Here is a 20,267-nt window from a genome sequence, read left to right on the forward strand (position 1 = left end):
GGGGGTTAATTGAATTTCCTTGTTAATATACGGATTTTACTCATTTTTGACCTTTTTTCTTTCACTAAAAAGGTCATAAAGTGGCCTAGCCTTATCGAATCGAAGCATGTAATAGTTCCTATGAAATCTAACAAGCATATATTCGAATTCCAAGGTTGATTTTATCATTTTTGAAAATGGACAAAATGAGGGTTAAGTGAATTTCCTTGTTAATTTACGGATTTTACTCGTTTTTGACCCTTTTTCTTTCACTAAAAAGGTCATAAAGTGGCCTAGCCTTATCGAATAGAAGCATGTAATAGTTCCTAGGAAATCTAACAAGCATATCTACGACATCCATGGTTTATTTTAGAATTTTTTAAAAAGGCCAAAATGGGGGTTAAGTGAATTTCCTTGTTAATTTATGGATTTTACTCGTTTTTGACCTTTTTCTTTCACTAAAAAGGTCATAAAGTGGCCTAGCCTTATCGAATCGAAGCATGTAATAGTTCCTATGAAATCTAACAAGCATATATTCGAATTCCAATGTTGATTTTATCATTTTCAAAAATGGACAAAATGAGGTTTAAGTGAATTTCCTTGTTAATTTACGGATTTTACTCGTTTTTGACCCTTTTTCTTTCACTAAAAAGGTCATAAAGTGGCCTAGCCTTATCGAGTCGAAGCATGTAATAGTTCCTAGGAAATCTAACAAGCATATCTACGACATCCATGGTTTATTTTAGAATTTTTAAAAACGGCCAAAATGGGGGTTAAGTGAATTTCCTTGTTAATTTACGGATTTTACTCGTTTTTGACCCTTTTTCTTTCACTAAAAAGGTCATAAAGTGGCCTAGCCTTATCGAATCGAAGCATGTAATAGTTCCTAGGAAATCTAACAAGCATATCTACGACATCCATGGTTTATTTTAAAAATTTTTTAAAAAGGCCAAAATGGGGGTAAGTGAATTTCCTTGTTAATATACGGATTTTACTCATTTTTGACCCTTTTTCTTTCACTAAAAAGGTCATAAAGTGGCCTAGCCTTATCGAATCGAAGCATGTAATAGTTCCTATGAAATCTAACAAGCATATATTCGAATTCCAAGGTTGATTTTATCATTTTCAAAAATGGACAAAATGAGGGTTAAGTGAATTTCCTTGTTAATTTACGGATTTTACTCCTTTTTGACCCTTTTTCTTTCACTAAAAAGGTCATAATGTGGCCTAGCCTTATCGAATCGAAGCATGTAATAGTTCCTAGGAAATCTAACAAGCATATCTACGACATCCATGGTTTATTTTAGAATTTTTTAAAAAGGCCAAAATGGGGGTTAAGTGTATTTCCTTGTTAATTTATGGATTTTACTCGTTTTTGACCTTTTTCTTTCACTAAAAAGGTCATAAAGTGGCCTAGCCTTATCTAATCGAAGCATGTAATAGTTCCTAGGAAAGCTAACAAGCATATCTACGACATCCATGGTTTATTTCAGAATTTTTTAAAAAGGCCAAAATGGGGGTTAAGTGAATTTCCTTGTTAATTTATGGATTTTACTCGTTTTTGACCTTTTTCTTTCACTAAAAAGGTCATAAAGTGGCCTAGCCTTATCGAATCGAAGCATGTAATAGTTCCTATGAAATCTAACAAGCATATATTCGAATTCCAAGGTTGATTTTATCATTTTCAAAAATGGACAAATTGAGGGTTAAGTGAATTTCCTTGTTAATTTACGGATTTTACTCGTTTTTGACCCTTTTTCTTTCACTAAAAAGGTCATAAAGTGGCCTAGCCTTATCGAGTCGAAGCATGTAATAGTTCCTAGGAAATCTAACAAGCATATCTACGACATCCATGGTTTATTTTAGAATTTTTAAAAACGGCCAAAATGGGGGTTAAGTGAATTTCCTTGTTAATTTACGGATTTTACTCGTTTTTGACCCTTTTTCTTTCACTAAAAAGGTCATAAAGTGGCCTAGCCTTATCGAATCGAAGCATGTAATAGTTCCTAGGAAATCTAACAAGCATATCTACGACATCCATGGTTTATTTTAGAATTTTTAAAAAAGGCCAAAATGGGGGTTAATTGAATTTCCTTGTTAATATACGGATTTTACTCATTTTTGACCTTTTTTCTTTCACTAAAAAGGTCATAAAGTGGCCTAGCCTTATCGAATCGAAGCATGTAATAGTTCCTATGAAATCTAACAAGCATATATTCGAATTCCAAGGTTGATTTTATCATTTTCGAAAATGGGGGTTTTTAGGGTTAAGTGAATTTCCTTGTTAATTTACGGATTTTACTCGTTTTTGACCCTTTTTCTTTCACTAAAAAGGTCATAAAGTGGCCTAGCCTTATCGAGTCGAAGCATGTAATAGTTCCTAGGAAATCTAACAAGCATATCTACGACATCCATGGTTTATTTTAGAATTTTTTAAAAAGGCCAAAATGGGGGTTAAGTGAATTTCCTTGTTAATTTATGGATTTTACTCGTTTTTGACCTTTTTCTTTCACTAAAAAGGTCATAAAGTGGCCTAGCCTTATCTAATCGAAGCATGTAATAGTTCCTAGGAAAGCTAACAAGCATATCTACGACATCCATGGTTTATTTCAGAATTTTTTAAAAAGGCCAAAATGGGGGTTAAGTGAATTTCCTTGTTAATTTATGGATTTTACTCGTTTTTGACCTTTTTCTTTCACTAAAAAGGTCATAAAGTGGCCTAGCCTTATCGAATCGAAGCATGTAATAGTTCCTATGAAATCTAACAAGCATATATTCGAATTCCAAGGTTGATTTTATCATTTTCAAAAATGGACAAATTGAGGGTTAAGTGAATTTCCTTGTTAATTTACGGATTTTACTCGTTTTTGACCCTTTTTCTTTCACTAAAAAGGTCATAAAGTGGCCTAGCCTTATCGAGTCGAAGCATTTAATAGTTCCTAGGAAATCTAACAAGCATATCTACGACATCCATGGTTTATTTTAGAATTTTTAAAAACGGCCAAAATGGGGGTTAAGTGAATTTCCTTGTTAATTTATGGATTTTACTCGTTTTTGACCCTTTTTCTTTCACTAAAAAGGTCATAAAGTGGCCTAGCCTTATCGAGTCGAAGCATTTAATAGTTCCTAGGAAATCTAACAAGCATATCTACGACATCCATGGTTTATTTTAGAATTTTTAAAAACGGCCAAAATGGGGGTTAAGTGAATTTCCTTGTTAATTTATGGATTTTACTCGTTTTTGACCCTTTTTCTTTCACTAAAAAGGTCATAAAGTGGCCTAGCCTTATCGAATCGAAGCATGTAATAGTTCCTAGGAAATCTAACAAGCATATCTACGACATCCATGGTTTATTTTAGAATTTTTTAAAAAGGCCAAAATGGGGGTTAAGTGTATTTCCTTGTTAATTTATGGATTTTACTCGTTTTTGACCTTTTTCTTTCACTAAAAAGGTCATAAAGTGGCCTAGCCTTATCTAATCGAAGCATGTAATAGTTCCTAGGAAAGCTAACAAGCATATCTACGACATCCATGGTTTATTTCAGAATTTTTTAAAAAGGCCAAAATGGGGGTTAAGTGAATTTCCTTGTTAATTTATGGATTTTACTCGTTTTTGACCTTTTTCTTTCACTAAAAAGGTCATAAAGTGGCCTAGCCTTATCGAATCGAAGCATGTAATAGTTCCTATGAAATCTAACAAGCATATATTCGAATTCCAAGGTTGATTTTATCATTTTCAAAAATGGACAAATTGAGGGTTAAGTGAATTTCCTTGTTAATTTACGGATTTTACTCGTTTTTGACCCTTTTTCTTTCACTAAAAAGGTCATAAAGTGGCCTAGCCTTATCGAGTCGAAGCATGTAATAGTTCCTAGGAAATCTAACAAGCATATCTACGACATCCATGGTTTATTTTAGAATTTTTAAAAACGGCCAAAATGGGGGTTAAGTGAATTTCCTTGTTAATTTACAGATTTTACTCGTTTTTGACCCTTTTTCTTTCACTAAAAAGGTCATAAAGTGGCCTAGCCTTATCGAATCGAAGCATGTAATAGTTCCTAGGAAATCTAACAAGCATATCTACGACATCCATGGTTTATTTTAGAATTTTTAAAAAAGGCCAAAATGGGGGTTAATTGAATTTCCTTGTTAATATACGGATTTTACTCATTTTTGACCTTTTTTCTTTCACTAAAAAGGTCATAAAGTGGCCTAGCCTTATCGAATCGACGCATGTAATAGTTCCTATGAAATCTAACAAGCATATATTCGAATTCCAAGGTTGATTTTATCATTTTCGAAAATGGACAAAATGAGGGTTAAGTGAATTTCCTTGTTAATTTACGGATTTTACTCGTTTTTGACCCTTTTTCTTTCACTAAAAAGGTCATAAAGTGGCCTAGCCTTATCGAATCGAAGCATGTAATAGTTCCTAGGAAATCTAACAAGCATATCTACGACATCCATGGTTTATTTTAGAATTTTTAAAAACGGCCAAAATGGGGGTTAAGTGAATTTCCTTGTTAATTTACGGATTTTACTCGTTTTTGACCCTTTTTCTTTCACTAAAAAGGTCATAAAGTGGCCTAGCCTTATCGAATCGAAGCATGTAATAGTTCCTAGGAAATCTAACAAGCATATCTACGACATCCATGGTTTATTTTAGAATTTTTAAAAAAGGCCAAAATGGGGGTTAATTGAATTTCCTTGTTAATATACGGATTTTACTCATTTTTGACCTTTTTTCTTTCACTAAAAAGGTCATAAAGTGGCCTAGCCTTATCGAATCGACGCATGTAATAGTTCCTATGAAATCTAACAAGCATATATTCGAATTCCAAGGTTGATTTTATCATTTTCGAAAATGGACAAAATGAGGGTTAAGTGAATTTCCTTGTTAATTTACGGATTTTACTCGTTTTTGACCCTTTTTCTTTCACTAAAAAGGTCATAATGTGGCCTAGCCTTATCGAATCGAAGCATGTAATAGTTCCTAGGAAATCTAACAAGCATATCTACGACATCCATGGTTTATTTTAGAATTTTTTAAAAAGGCCAAAATGGGGGTTAAGTGAATTTCCTTGTTAATTTATGGATTTTACTCGTTTTTGACCTTTTTCTTTCACTAAAAAGGTCATAAAGTGGCCTAGCCTTATCTAATCGAAGCATGTAATAGTTCCTAGGAAAGCTAACAAGCATATCTACGACATCCATGGTTTATTTCAGAATTTTTTAAAAAGGCCAAAATGGGGGTTAAGTGAATTTCCTTGTTAATTTATGGATTTTACTCGTTTTTGACCTTTTTCTTTCACTAAAAAGGTCATAAAGTGGCCTAGCCTTATCGAATCGAAGCATGTAATAGTTCCTATGAAATCTAACAAGCATATATTCGAATTCCAAGGTTGATTTTATCATTTTCAAAAATGGACAAATTGAGGGTTAAGTGAATTTCCTTGTTAATTTACGGATTTTACTCGTTTTTGACCCTTTTTCTTTCACTAAAAAGGTCATAAAGTGGCCTAGCCTTATCGAGTCGAAGCATTTAATAGTTCCTAGGAAATCTAACAAGCATATCTACGACATCCATGGTTTATTTTAGAATTTTTAAAAACGGCCAAAATGGGGGTTAAGTGAATTTCCTTGTTAATTTATGGATTTTACTCGTTTTTGACCCTTTTTCTTTCACTAAAAAGGTCATAAAGTGGCCTTGCCTTATCGAGTCGAAGCATTTAATAGTTCCTAGGAAATCTAACAAGCATATCTACGACATCCATGGTTTATTTTAGAATTTTTAAAAACGGCCAAAATGGGGGTTAAGTGAATTTCCTTGTTAATTTATGGATTTTACTCGTTTTTGACCCTTTTTCTTTCACTAAAAAGGTCATAAAGTGGCCTAGCCTTATCGAATCGAAGCATGTAATAGTTCCTAGGAAATCTAACAAGCATATCTACGACATCCATGGTTTATTTTAGAATTTTTTAAAAAGGCCAAAATGGGGGTTAAGTGTATTTCCTTGTTAATTTATGGATTTTACTCGTTTTTGACCTTTTTCTTTCACTAAAAAGGTCATAAAGTGGCCTAGCCTTATCTAATCGAAGCATGTAATAGTTCCTAGGAAAGCTAACAAGCATATCTACGACATCCATGGTTTATTTCAGAATTTTTTAAAAAGGCCAAAATGGGGGTTAAGTGAATTTCCTTGTTAATTTATGGATTTTACTCGTTTTTGACCTTTTTCTTTCACTAAAAAGGTCATAAAGTGGCCTAGCCTTATCGAATCGAAGCATGTAATAGTTCCTATGAAATCTAACAAGCATATATTCGAATTCCAAGGTTGATTTTATCATTTTCAAAAATGGACAAATTGAGGGTTAAGTGAATTTCCTTGTTAATTTACGGATTTTACTCGTTTTTGACCCTTTTTCTTTCACTAAAAAGGTCATAAAGTGGCCTAGCCTTATCGAGTCGAAGCATGTAATAGTTCCTAGGAAATCTAACAAGCATATCTACGACATCCATGGTTTATTTTAGAATTTTTAAAAACGGCCAAAATGGGGGTTAAGTGAATTTCCTTGTTAATTTACAGATTTTACTCGTTTTTGACCCTTTTTCTTTCACTAAAAAGGTCATAAAGTGGCCTAGCCTTATCGAATCGAAGCATGTAATAGTTCCTAGGAAATCTAACAAGCATATCTACGACATCCATGGTTTATTTTAGAATTTTTAAAAAAGGCCAAAATGGGGGTTAATTGAATTTCCTTGTTAATATACGGATTTTACTCATTTTTGACCTTTTTTCTTTCACTAAAAAGGTCATAAAGTGGCCTAGCCTTATCGAATCGACGCATGTAATAGTTCCTATGAAATCTAACAAGCATATATTCGAATTCCAAGGTTGATTTTATCATTTTCGAAAATGGACAAAATGAGGGTTAAGTGAATTTCCTTGTTAATTTACGGATTTTACTCGTTTTTGACCCTTTTTCTTTCACTAAAAAGGTCATAAAGTGGCCTAGCCTTATCGAATCGAAGCATGTAATAGTTCCTAGGAAATCTAACAAGCATATCTACGACATCCATGGTTTATTTTAGAATTTTTAAAAACGGCCAAAATGGGGGTTAAGTGAATTTCCTTGTTAATTTACGGATTTTACTCGTTTTTGACCCTTTTTCTTTCACTAAAAAGGTCATAAAGTGGCCTAGCCTTATCGAATCGAAGCATGTAATAGTTCCTAGGAAATCTAACAAGCATATCTACGACATCCATGGTTTATTTTAGAATTTTTAAAAAAGGCCAAAATGGGGGTTAATTGAATTTCCTTGTTAATATACGGATTTTACTCATTTTTGACCTTTTTTCTTTCACTAAAAAGGTCATAAAGTGGCCTAGCCTTATCGAATCGACGCATGTAATAGTTCCTATGAAATCTAACAAGCATATATTCGAATTCCAAGGTTGATTTTATCATTTTCGAAAATGGACAAAATGAGGGTTAAGTGAATTTCCTTGTTAATTTACGGATTTTACTCGTTTTTGACCCTTTTTCTTTCACTAAAAAGGTCATAATGTGGCCTAGCCTTATCGAATCGAAGCATGTAATAGTTCCTAGGAAATCTAACAAGCATATCTACGACATCCATGGTTTATTTTAGAATTTTTTAAAAAGGCCAAAATGGGGGTTAAGTGAATTTCCTTGTTAATTTATGGATTTTACTCGTTTTTGACCTTTTTCTTTCACTAAAAAGGTCATAAAGTGGCCTAGCCTTATCTAATCGAAGCATGTAATAGTTCCTAGGAAAGCTAACAAGCATATCTACGACATCCATGGTTTATTTCAGAATTTTTTAAAAAGGCCAAAATGGGGGTTAAGTGAATTTCCTTGTTAATTTATGGATTTTACTCGTTTTTGACCTTTTTCTTTCACTAAAAAGGTCATAAAGTGGCCTAGCCTTATCGAATCGAAGCATGTAATAGTTCCTATGAAATCTAACAAGCATATATTCGAATTCCAAGGTTGATTTTATCATTTTCAAAAATGGACAAATTGAGGGTTAAGTGAATTTCCTTGTTAATTTACGGATTTTACTCGTTTTTGACCCTTTTTCTTTCACTAAAAAGGTCATAAAGTGGCCTAGCCTTATCGAGTCGAAGCATTTAATAGTTCCTAGGAAATCTAACAAGCATATCTACGACATCCATGGTTTATTTTAGAATTTTTAAAAACGGCCAAAATGGGGGTTAAGTGAATTTCCTTGTTAATTTATGGATTTTACTCGTTTTTGACCCTTTTTCTTTCACTAAAAAGGTCATAAAGTGGCCTTGCCTTATCGAGTCGAAGCATTTAATAGTTCCTAGGAAATCTAACAAGCATATCTACGACATCCATGGTTTATTTTAGAATTTTTAAAAACGGCCAAAATGGGGGTTAAGTGAATTTCCTTGTTAATTTATGGATTTTACTCGTTTTTGACCCTTTTTCTTTCACTAAAAAGGTCATAAAGTGGCCTAGCCTTATCGAATCGAAGCATGTAATAGTTCCTACGAAATCTAACAAGCATATCTACGACATCCATGGTTTATTTTAGAATTTTTTAAAAAGGCCAAAATGGGGGTTAAGTGTATTTCCTTGTTAATTTATGGATTTTACTCGTTTTTGACCTTTTTCTTTCACTAAAAAGGTCATAAAGTGGCCTAGCCTTATCTAATCGAAGCATGTAATAGTTCCTAGGAAAGCTAACAAGCATATCTACGACATCCATGGTTTATTTCAGAATTTTTTAAAAAGGCCAAAATGGGGGTTAAGTGAATTTCCTTGTTAATTTATGGATTTTACTCGTTTTTGACCTTTTTCTTTCACTAAAAAGGTCATAAAGTGGCCTAGCCTTATCGAATCGAAGCATGTAATAGTTCCTATGAAATCTAACAAGCATATATTCGAATTCCAAGGTTGATTTTATCATTTTCAAAAATGGACAAATTGAGGGTTAAGTGAATTTCCTTGTTAATTTACGGATTTTACTCGTTTTTGACCCTTTTTCTTTCACTAAAAAGGTCATAAAGTGGCCTAGCCTTATCGAGTCGAAGCATGTAATAGTTCCTAGGAAATCTAACAAGCATATCTACGACATCCATGGTTTATTTTAGAATTTTTAAAAACGGCCAAAATGGGGGTTAAGTGAATTTCCTTGTTAATTTACGGATTTTACTCGTTTTTGACCCTTTTTCTTTCACTAAAAAGGTCATAAAGTGGCCTAGCCTTATCGAATCGAAGCATGTAATAGTTCCTAGGAAATCTAACAAGCATATCTACGACATCCATGGTTTATTTTAGAATTTTTAAAAAAGGCCAAAATGGGGGTTAATTGAATTTCCTTGTTAATATACGGATTTTACTCATTTTTGACCTTTTTTCTTTCACTAAAAAGGTCATAAAGTGGCCTAGCCTTATCGAATCGACGCATGTAATAGTTCCTATGAAATCTAACAAGCATATATTCGAATTCCAAGGTTGATTTTATCATTTTCGAAAATGGACAAAATGAGGGTTAAGTGAATTTCCTTGTTAATTTACGGATTTTACTCGTTTTTGACCCTTTTTCTTTCACTAAAAAGGTCATAATGTGGCCTAGCCTTATCGAATCGAAGCATGTAATAGTTCCTAGGAAATCTAACAAGCATATCTACGACATCCATGGTTTATTTTAGAATTTTTTAAAAAGGCCAAAATGGGGGTTAAGTGAATTTCCTTGTTAATTTATGGATTTTACTCGTTTTTGACCTTTTTCTTTCACTAAAAAGGTCATAAAGTGGCCTAGCCTTATCTAATCGAAGCATGTAATAGTTCCCAGGAAAGCTAACAAGCATATCTACGACATCCACGGTTTATTTCAGAATTTTTTAAAAAGGCCAAAATGGGGGTTAAGTGAATTTCCTTGTTAATTTATGGATTTTACTCGTTTTTGACCTTTTTCTTTCACTAAAAAGGTCATAAAGTGGCCTAGCCTTATCGAATCGAAGCATGTAATAGTTCCTATGAAATCTAACAAGCATATATTCGAATTCCAAGGTTGATTTTATCATTTTCAAAAATGGACAAATTGAGGGTTAAGTGAATTTCCTTGTTAATTTACGGATTTTACTCGTTTTTGACCCTTTTTCTTTCACTAAAAAGGTCATAAAGTGGCCTAGCCTTATCGAGTCGAAGCATGTAATAGTTCCTAGGAAATCTAACAAGCATATCTACGACATCCATGGTTTATTTTAGAATTTTTAAAAACGGCCAAAATGGGGGTTAAGTGAATTTCCTTGTTAATTTACGGATTTTACTCGTTTTTGACCCTTTTTCTTTCACTAAAAAGGTCATAAAGTGGCCTAGCCTTATCGAATCGAAGCATATAATAGTTCCTAGGAAATCTAACAAGCATATCTACGACATCCATGGTTTATTTTAATTTTTTTTTAAAAAGGCCAAAATGGGGGTTAAGTGAATTTCCTTGTTAATTTATGGATTTTACTCGTTTTTGACCTTTTTCTTTCACTAAAAAGGTCATAAAGTGGCCTAGCCTTATCGAATCGAAGCATGCAATAGTTCCTAGGAAATCTAACAAGCATATCTACGACATCCATGGTTTATTTTAGAATTTTTTAAAAAGGCCAAAATGGGGGTTAATTGAATTTCCTTGTTAATATACGGATTTTACTCATTTTTGACCTTTTCTCTTTCACTAAAAAGGTCATAAAGTGGCCTAGCCTTATCGAATCGAAGCATGTAATAGTTCCTATGAAATCTAACAAGCATATATTCGAATTCCAAGGTTGATTTTATCATTTTTGAAAATGGACAAAATGAGGGTTAAGTGAATTTCCTTGTTAATTTACGGATTTTACTCGTTTTTGACCCTTTTTCTTTCACTAAAAAGGTCATAAAGTGGCCTAGCCTTATCGAATAGAAGCATGTAATAGTTCCTAGGAAATCTAACAAGAATATCTACGACATCCATGGTTTATTTTAGAATTTTTTAAAAAGGCCAAAATGGGGGTTAAGTGAATTTCCTTGTTAATTTATGGATTTTACTCGTTTTTGACCTTTTTCTTTCACTAAAAAGGTCATAAAGTGGCCTAGCCTTATCGAATCGAAGCATGTAATAGTTCCTATGAAATCTAACAAGCATATATTCGAATTCCAATGTTGATTTTATCATTTTCAAAAATGGACAAAATGAGGTTTAAGTGAATTTCCTTGTTAATTTACGGATTTTACTCGTTTTTGACCCTTTTTCTTTCACTAAAAAGGTCATAAAGTGGCCTAGCCTTATCGAGTCGAAGCATGTAATAGTTCCTAGGAAATCTAACAAGCATATCTACGACATCCATGGTTTATTTTAGAATTTTTAAAAACGGCCAAAATGGGGGTTAAGTGAATTTCCTTGTTAATTTACGGATTTTACTCGTTTTTGACCCTTTTTCTTTCACTAAAAAGGTCATAAAGTGGCCTAGCCTTATCGAATCGAAGCATGTAATAGTTCCTAGGAAATCTAACAAGCATATCTACGACATCCATGGTTTATTTTAAATTTTTTTTAAAAAGGCCAAAATGGGGGTTAAGTGAATTTCCTTGTTAATATACGGATTTTACTCATTTTTGACCCTTTTTCTTTCACTAAAAAGGTCATAAAGTGGCCTAGCCTTATCGAATCAAAGCATGTAATAGTTCCTATGAAATCTAACAAGCATATATTCGAATTCCAAGGTTGATTTTATCATTTTCAAAAATGGACAAAATGAGGGTTAAGTGAATTTCCTTGTTAATTTACGGATTTTACTCGTTTTTGACCCTTTTTCTTTCACTAAAAAGGTCATAAAGTGGCCTAGCCTTATCGAATCGAAGCATGTAATAGTTCCTAGGAAATCTATCAAGCATATCTACGACATCCATGGTTTATTTTAGAATTTTTTAAAAAGGCCAAAATGGGGGTTAATTGGTTTATTTTAGGAAATCTAACAAACATATCTACGACATCCATGGTTTATTTTAGAATTTTTAAAAACGGCCAAAATGGGGGTTAAGTGAATTTCCTTGTTAATTTACGGATTTTACTCGTTTTTGACCCTTTTTCTTTCACTAAAAAGGTCATAAAGTGGCCTAGCCTTATCGAATCGAAGCATGTAATAGTTCCTAGGAAATCTAACAAGCATATCTACGACATCCATGGTTTATTTTAAATTTTTTAAAAAGGCCAAAATGGGGGTTAAGTGAATTTCCTTGTTAATTTATGGATTTTACTCGTTTTTGACCTTTTTCTTTCACTAAAAAGGTCATAAAGTGGCCTAGCCTTATCGAATCGAAGCATGTAATAGTTCCTATGAAATCTAACAAGCATATATTCGAATTCCAATGTTGATTTTATCATTTTCAAAAATGGACAAAATGAGGTTTAAGTGAATTTCCTTGTTAATTTACGGATTTTACTCGTTTTTGACCCTTTTTCTTTCACGAAAAAGGTCATAAAGTGGCCTAGCCTTATCGAGTCGAAGCATGTAATAGTTCCTAGGAAATCTAACAAGCATATCTACGACATCCATGGTTTATTTTAGAATTTTTAAAAACGGCCAAAATGGGGGTTAAGTGAATTTCCTTGTTAATTTACGGATTTTACTCGTTTTTGACCCTTTTTCTTTCACTAAAAAGGTCATAAAGTGGCCTAGCCTTATCGAATCGAAGCATGTAATAGTTCCTAGGAAATCTAACAAGCATATCTACGACATCCATGGTTTATTTTAAATTTTTTTTAAAAAGGCCAAAATGGGGGTTAAGTGAATTTCCTTGTTAATATACGGATTTTACTCATTTTTGACCCTTTTTCTTTCACTAAAAAGGTCATAAAGTGGCCTAGCCTTATCGAATCGAAGCATGTAATAGTTCCTATGAAATCTAACAAGCATATATTCGAATTCCAAGGTTGATTTTATCATTTTCAAAAATGGACAAAATGAGGGTTAAGTGAATTTCCTTGTTAATTTACGGATTTTACTCGTTTTTGACCCTTTTTCTTTCACTAAAAAGGTCATAAAGTGGCCTAGCCTTATCGAATCGAAGCATGTAATAGTTCCTAGGAAATCTATCAAGCATATCTACGACATCCATGGTTTATTTTAGAATTTTTTAAAAAGGCCAAAATGGGGGTTAATTGGTTTATTTTAGGAAATCTAACAAACATATCTACGACATCCATGGTTTATTTTAGAATTTTTTAAAAAGGCGAAAATGGGGGTTAATTGAATTTCCTTGTTAATATACGGATTTTACTCATTTTTGACCTTTTTTCTTTCACTAAAAAGGTCATAAAGTGGCCTAGCCTTATCGAATCGAAGCATGTAATAGTTCCTATGAAATCTAACAAGCATATATTCGAATTCCAATGTTGATTTTATCATTTTCAAAAATGGACAAAATGAGGTTTAAGTGAATTTCCTTGTTAATTTACGGATTTTACTCGTTTTTGACCCTTTTTCTTTCACTAAAAAGGTCATAAAGTGGCCTAGCCTTATCGAGTCGAAGCATGTAATAGTTCCTAGGAAATCTAACAAGCATATCTACGACATCCATGGTTTATTTTAGAATTTTTAAAAACGGCCAAAATGGGGGTTAAGTGAATTTCCTTGTTAATTTACGGATTTTACTCGTTTTTGACCCTTTTTCTTTCACTAAAAAGGTCATAAAGTGGCCTAGCCTTATCGAATCGAAGCATGTAATAGTTCCTAGGAAATCTAACAAGCATATCTACGACATCCATGGTTTATTTTAATTTTTTTTTAAAAAGGCCAAAATGGGGGTTAAGTGAATTTCCTTGTTAATTTACGGATTTTACTCGTTTTTGACCCTTTTTCTTTCACTAAAAAGGTCATAAAGTGGCCTAGCCTTATCGAGTCGAAGCATGTAATAGTTCCTAGGAAATCTAACAAGCATATCTACGACATCCATGGTTTATTTTAGAATTTTTAAAAACGGCCAAAATGGGGGTTAAGTGAATTTCCTTGTTAATTTACGGATTTTACTCGTTTTTGACCCTTTTTCTTTCACTAAAAAGGTCATAAAGTGGCCTAGCCTTATCGAATCGAAGCATGTAATAGTTCCTAGGAAATCTAACAAGCATATCTACGACATCCATGGTTTATTTTAAAATTTTTTTAAAAAGGCCAAAATGGGGGTTAAGTGAATTTCCTTGTTAATATACGGATTTTACTCATTTTTGACCCTTTTTCTTTCACTAAAAAGGTCATAAAGTGGCCTAGCCTTATCGAATCGAAGCATGTAATAGTTCCTATGAAATCTAACAAGCATATATTCGAATTCCAAGGTTGATTTTATCATTTTCAAAAATGGACAAAATGAGGGTTAAGTGAATTTCCTTGTTAATTTACGGATTTTACTCGTTTTTGACCCTTTTTCTTTCACTAAAAAGGTCATAAAGTGGCCTAGCCTTATCGAATCGAAGCATGTAATAGTTCCTAGGAAATTTATCAAGCATATCTACGACATCCATGGTTTATTTTAGAATTTTTTAAAAAGGCCAAAATGGGGGTTAATTGGTTTATTTTAGGAAATCTAACAAACATATCTACGACATCCATGGTTTATTTTAGAATTTTTTAAAAAGGCGAAAATGGGGGTTAATTGAATTTCCTTGTTAATATACGGATTTTACTCATTTTTGACCTTTTTTCTTTCACTAAAAAGGTCATAAAGTGGCCTAGCCTTATCGAATCGAAGCATGTAATAGTTCCTATGAAATCTAACAAGCATATATTCGAATTCCAATGTTGATTTTATCATTTTCAAAAATGGACAAAATGAGGTTTAAGTGAATTTCCTTGTTAATTTACGGATTTTACTCGTTTTTGACCCTTTTTCTTTCACTAAAAAGGTCATAAAGTGGCCTAGCCTTATCGAGTCGAAGCATGTAATAGTTCCTAGGAAATCTAACAAGCATATCTACGACATCCATGGTTTATTTTAGAATTTTTAAAAACGGCCAAAATGGGGGTTAAGTGAATTTCCTTGTTAATTTACGGATTTTACTCGTTTTTGACCCTTTTTCTTTCACTAAAAAGGTCATAAAGTGGCCTAGCCTTATCGAATCGAAGCATGTAATAGTTCCTAGGAAATCTAACAAGCATATCTACGACATCCATGGTTTATTTTAATTTTTTTTTAAAAAGGCCAAAATGGGGGTTAAGTGAATTTCCTTGTTAATTTACGGATTTTACTCGTTTTTGACCCTTTTTCTTTCACTAAAAAGGTCATAAAGTGGCCTAGCCTTATCGAGTCGAAGCATGTAATAGTTCCTAGGAAATCTAACAAGCATATCTACGACATCCATGGTTTATTTTAGAATTTTTAAAAACGGCCAAAATGGGGGTTAAGTGAATTTCCTTGTTAATTTACGGATTTTACTCGTTTTTGACCCTTTTTCTTTCACTAAAAAGGTCATAAAGTGGCCTAGCCTTATCGAATCGAAGCATGTAATAGTTCCTAGGAAATCTAACAAGCATATCTACGACATCCATGGTTTATTTTAAAATTTTTTTAAAAAGGCCAAAATGGGGGTTAAGTGAATTTCCTTGTTAATATACGGATTTTACTCATTTTTGACCCTTTTTCTTTCACTAAAAAGGTCATAAAGTGGCCTAGCCTTATCGAATCGAAGCATGTAATAGTTCCTATGAAATCTAACAAGCATATATTCGAATTCCAAGGTTGATTTTATCATTTTCAAAAATGGACAAAATGAGGGTTAAGTGAATTTCCTTGTTAATTTACGGATTTTACTCGTTTTTGACCCTTTTTCTTTCACTAAAAAGGTCATAAAGTGGCCTAGCCTTATCGAATCGAAGCATGTAATAGTTCCTAGGAAATCTATCAAGCATATCTACGACATCCATGGTTTATTTTAGAATTTTTTAAAAAGGCCAAAATGGGGGTTAATTGGTTTATTTTAGGAAATCTAACAAACATATCTACGACATCCATGGTTTATTTTAGAATTTTTTAAAAAGGCGAAAATGGGGGTTAATTGAATTTCCTTGTTAATATACGGATTTTACTCATTTTTGACCTTTTTTCTTTCACTAAAAAGGTCATAAAGTGGCCTAGCCTTATCGAATCGAAGCATGTAATAGTTCCTATGAAATCTAACAAGCATATATTCGAATTCCAATGTTGATTTTATCATTTTCAAAAATGGACAAAATGAGGTTTAAGTGAATTTCCTTGTTAATTTACGGATTTTACTCGTTTTTGACCCTTTTTCTTTCACTAAAAAGGTCATAAAGTGGCCTAGCCTTATCGAGTCGAAGCATGTAATAGTTCCTAGGAAATCTAACAAGCATATCTACGACATCCATGGTTTATTTTAGAATTTTTAAAAACGGCCAAAATGGGGGTTAAGTGAATTTCCTTGTTAATTTACGGATTTTACTCGTTTTTGACCCTTTTTCTTTCACTAAAAAGGTCATAAAGTGGCCTAGCCTTATCGAATCGAAGCATGTAATAGTTCCTAGGAAATCTAACAAGCATATCTACGACATCCATGGTTTATTTTAATTTTTTTTTAAAAAGGCCAAAATGGGGGTTAAGTGAATTTCCTTGTTAATTTATGGATTTTACTCGTTTTTGACCTTTTTCTTTCACTAAAAAGGTCATAAAGTGGCCTAGCCTTATCGAATCGAAGCATGTAATAGTTCCTAGGAAATCTAACAAGCATATCTACGACATCCATGGTTTATTTTAGAATTTTTTAAAAAGGCCAAAATGGGGGTTAATTGAATTTCCTTGTTAATATACGGATTTTACTCATTTTTGACCTTTTTTCTTTCACTAAAAAGGTCATAAAGTGGCCTAGCCTTATCGAATCGAAGCATGTAATAGTTCCTATGAAATCTAACAAGCATATATTCGAATTCCAAGGTTGATTTTATCATTTTTGAAAATGGACAAAATGAGGGTTAAGTGAATTTCCTTGTTAATTTACGGATTTTACTCGTTTTTGACCCTTTTTCTTTCACTAAAAAGGTCATAAAGTGGCCTAGCCTTATCGAATAGAAGCATGTAATAGTTCCTAGGAAATCTAACAAGCATATCTACGACATCCATGGTTTATTTTAGAATTTTTTAAAAAGGCAAAAATGGGGGTTAAGTGAATTTCCTTGTTAATTTATGGATTTTACTCGTTTTTGTCCTTTTTCTTTCACTAAAAAGGTCATAAAGTGGCCTAGCCTTATCGAATCGAAGCATGTAATAGTTCCTATGAAATCTAACAAGCATATATTCGAATTCCAATGTTGATTTTATCATTTTCAAAAATGGACAAAATGAGGTTTAAGTGAATTTCCTTGTTAATTTACGGATTTTACTCGTTTTTGACCCTTTTTCTTTCACTAAAAAGGTCATAAAGTGGCCTAGCCTTATCGAGTCGAAGCATGTAATAGTTCCTAGGAAATCTAACAAGCATATCTACGACATTCATGGTTTATTTTAGAATTTTTAAAAACGGCCAAAATGGGGGTTAAGTGAATTTCCTTGTTAATTTACGGATTTTACTCGTTTTTGACCCTTTTTCTTTCACTAAAAAGGTCATAAAGTGGCCTAGCCTTATCGAATCGAAGCATGTAATAGTTCCTAGGAAATCTAACAAGCATATCTACGACATCCATGGTTTATTTTAAAATTTTTTTAAAAAGGCCAAAATGGGGGTTAAGTGAATTTCCTTGTTAATATACGGATTTTACTCATTTTTGACCCTTTTTCTTTCACTAAAAAGGTCATAAAGTGGCCTAGCCTTATCGAATCGAAGCATGTAATAGTTCCTATGAAATCTAACAAGCATATATTCGAATTCCAAGGTTGATTTTATCATTTTCAAAAATGGACAAAATGAGGGTTAAGTGAATTTCCTTGTTAATTTACGGATTTTACTCGTTTTTGACCCTTTTTCTTTCACTAAAAAGGTCATAAAGTGGCCTAGCCTTATCGAATCGAAGCATGTAATAGTTCCTAGGAAATCTATCAAGCATATCTACGACATCCATGGTTTATTTTAGAATTTTTTAAAAAGGCCAAAATGGGGGTTAATTGGTTTATTTTAGGAAATCTAACAAACATATCTACGACATCCATGGTTTATTTTAGAATTTTTTAAAAAGGCGAAAATGGGGGTTAATTGAATTTCCTTGTTAATATACGGATTTTACTCATTTTTGACCTTTTTTCTTTCACTAAAAAGGTCATAAAGTGGCCTAGCCTTATCGAATCGAAGCATGTAATAGTTCCTATGAAATCTAACAAGCATATATTCGAATTCCAATGTTGATTTTATCATTTTCAAAAATGGACAAAATGAGGTTTAAGTGAATTTCCTTGTTAATTTACGGATTTTACTCGTTTTTGACCCTTTTTCTTTCACTAAAAAGGTCATAAAGTGGCCTAGCCTTATCGAGTCGAAGCATGTAATAGTTCCTAGGAAATCTAACAAGCATATCTACGACATCCATGGTTTATTTTAGAATTTTTAAAAACGGCCAAAATGGGGGTTAAGTGAATTTCCTTGTTAATTTACGGATTTTACTCGTTTTTGACCCTTTTTCTTTCACTAAAAAGGTCATAAAGTGGCCTAGCCTTATCGAATCGAAGCATGTAATAGTTCCTAGGAAATCTAACAAGCATATCTACGACATCCATGGTTTATTTTAAATTTTTTTTAAAAAGGCCAAAATGGGGGTTAAGTGAATTTCCTTGTTAATATACGGATTTTACTCATTTTTGACCCTTTTTCTTTCACTAAAAAGGTCATAAAGTGGCCTAGCCTTATCGAATCGAAGCATGTAATAGTTCCTATGAAATCTAACAAGCATATATTCGAATTCCAAGGTTGATTTTATCATTTTCAAAAATGGACAAAATGAGGGTTAAGTGAATTTCCTTGTTAATTTACGGATTTTACTCGTTTTTGACCCTTTTTCTTTCACTAAAAAGGTCATAAAGTGGCCTAGCCTTATCGAATCGAAGCATGTAATAGTTCCTAGGAAATCTATCAAGCATATCTACGACATCCATGGTTTATTTTAGAATTTTTTAAAAAGGCCAAAATGGGGGTTAAGTGAATTTCCTTGTTAATTTATGGATTTTACTCGTTTTTGACCTTTTTCTTTCACTAAAAAGGTGATAAAGTGGCCTAGCCTTATCGAATCGAAACATGTAATAGTTCCTAGGAAATCTAACAAGCATATCTACGACATCCATGATTTATTTTAGAATTTTTTAAAAAGGCCAAAATGGGGGTTAATTGAATTTCCTTGTTAATATACGGATTTTACTCATTTTTGACCTTTTTTCTTTCACTAAAAAGGTCATAAAGTGGCCTAGCCTTATCGAATCGACGCATGTAATAGTTCCTATGAAATCTAACAAGCATATATTCGAATTCCAAGGTTGATTTTATCATTTTCGAAAATGGACAAAATGAGGGTTAAGTGAATTTCCTTGTTAATTTACGGATTTTACTCGTTTTTGACCCTTTTTCTTTCACTAAAAAGGTCATAATGTGGCCTAGCCTTATCGAATCGAAGCATGTAATAATTCCTAGGAAATCTAACAAGCATATCTACGACATCCATGGTTTATTTTAGAATTTTTTAAAAATGCCAAAATGGGGGTTAAGTGAATTTCCTTGTTAATTTATGGATTTTACTCGTTTTTGACCTTTTTCTTTCACTAAAAAGGTCATAAAGTGGCCTAGCCTTATCTAATCGAAGCATGTAATAGTTCCTAGGAAATCTAACAAGCATATCTACGACATCCATGGTTTATTTCAGAATTTTTTAAAAAGGCCAAAATGGGGGTTAAGTGAATTTCCTTGTTAATTTATGGATTTTACTCGTTTTTGACCTTTTTCTTTCACTAAAAAGGTCATAAAGTGGCCTAGCCTTATCGAATTGAAGCATGTAATAGTTCCTATGAAATCTAACAAGCATATATTCGAATTCCAAGGTTGATTTTATCATTTTCAAAAATGGACAAATTGAGGGTTAAGTGAATTTCCTTGTTAATTTACGGATTTTACTCGTTTTTGACCCTTTTTCTTTCACTAAAAAGGTCATAAAGTGGCCTAGCCTTATCGAATCGAAGCATGTAATAGTTCCTAGGAAATCTAACAAGCATATCTACGACATCCATGGTTTATTTTAAATTTTTTTTAAAAAGGCCAAAATGGGGGTTAAGTGAATTTCCT

The sequence above is a fragment of the Medicago sativa genome, chromosome 8, assembly GCF_051527215.1.
Source record: "Medicago sativa cultivar Bolivia chromosome 8, Bolivia_mono, whole genome shotgun sequence".
NCBI lineage: Eukaryota > Viridiplantae > Streptophyta > Magnoliopsida > Fabales > Fabaceae > Medicago > Medicago sativa.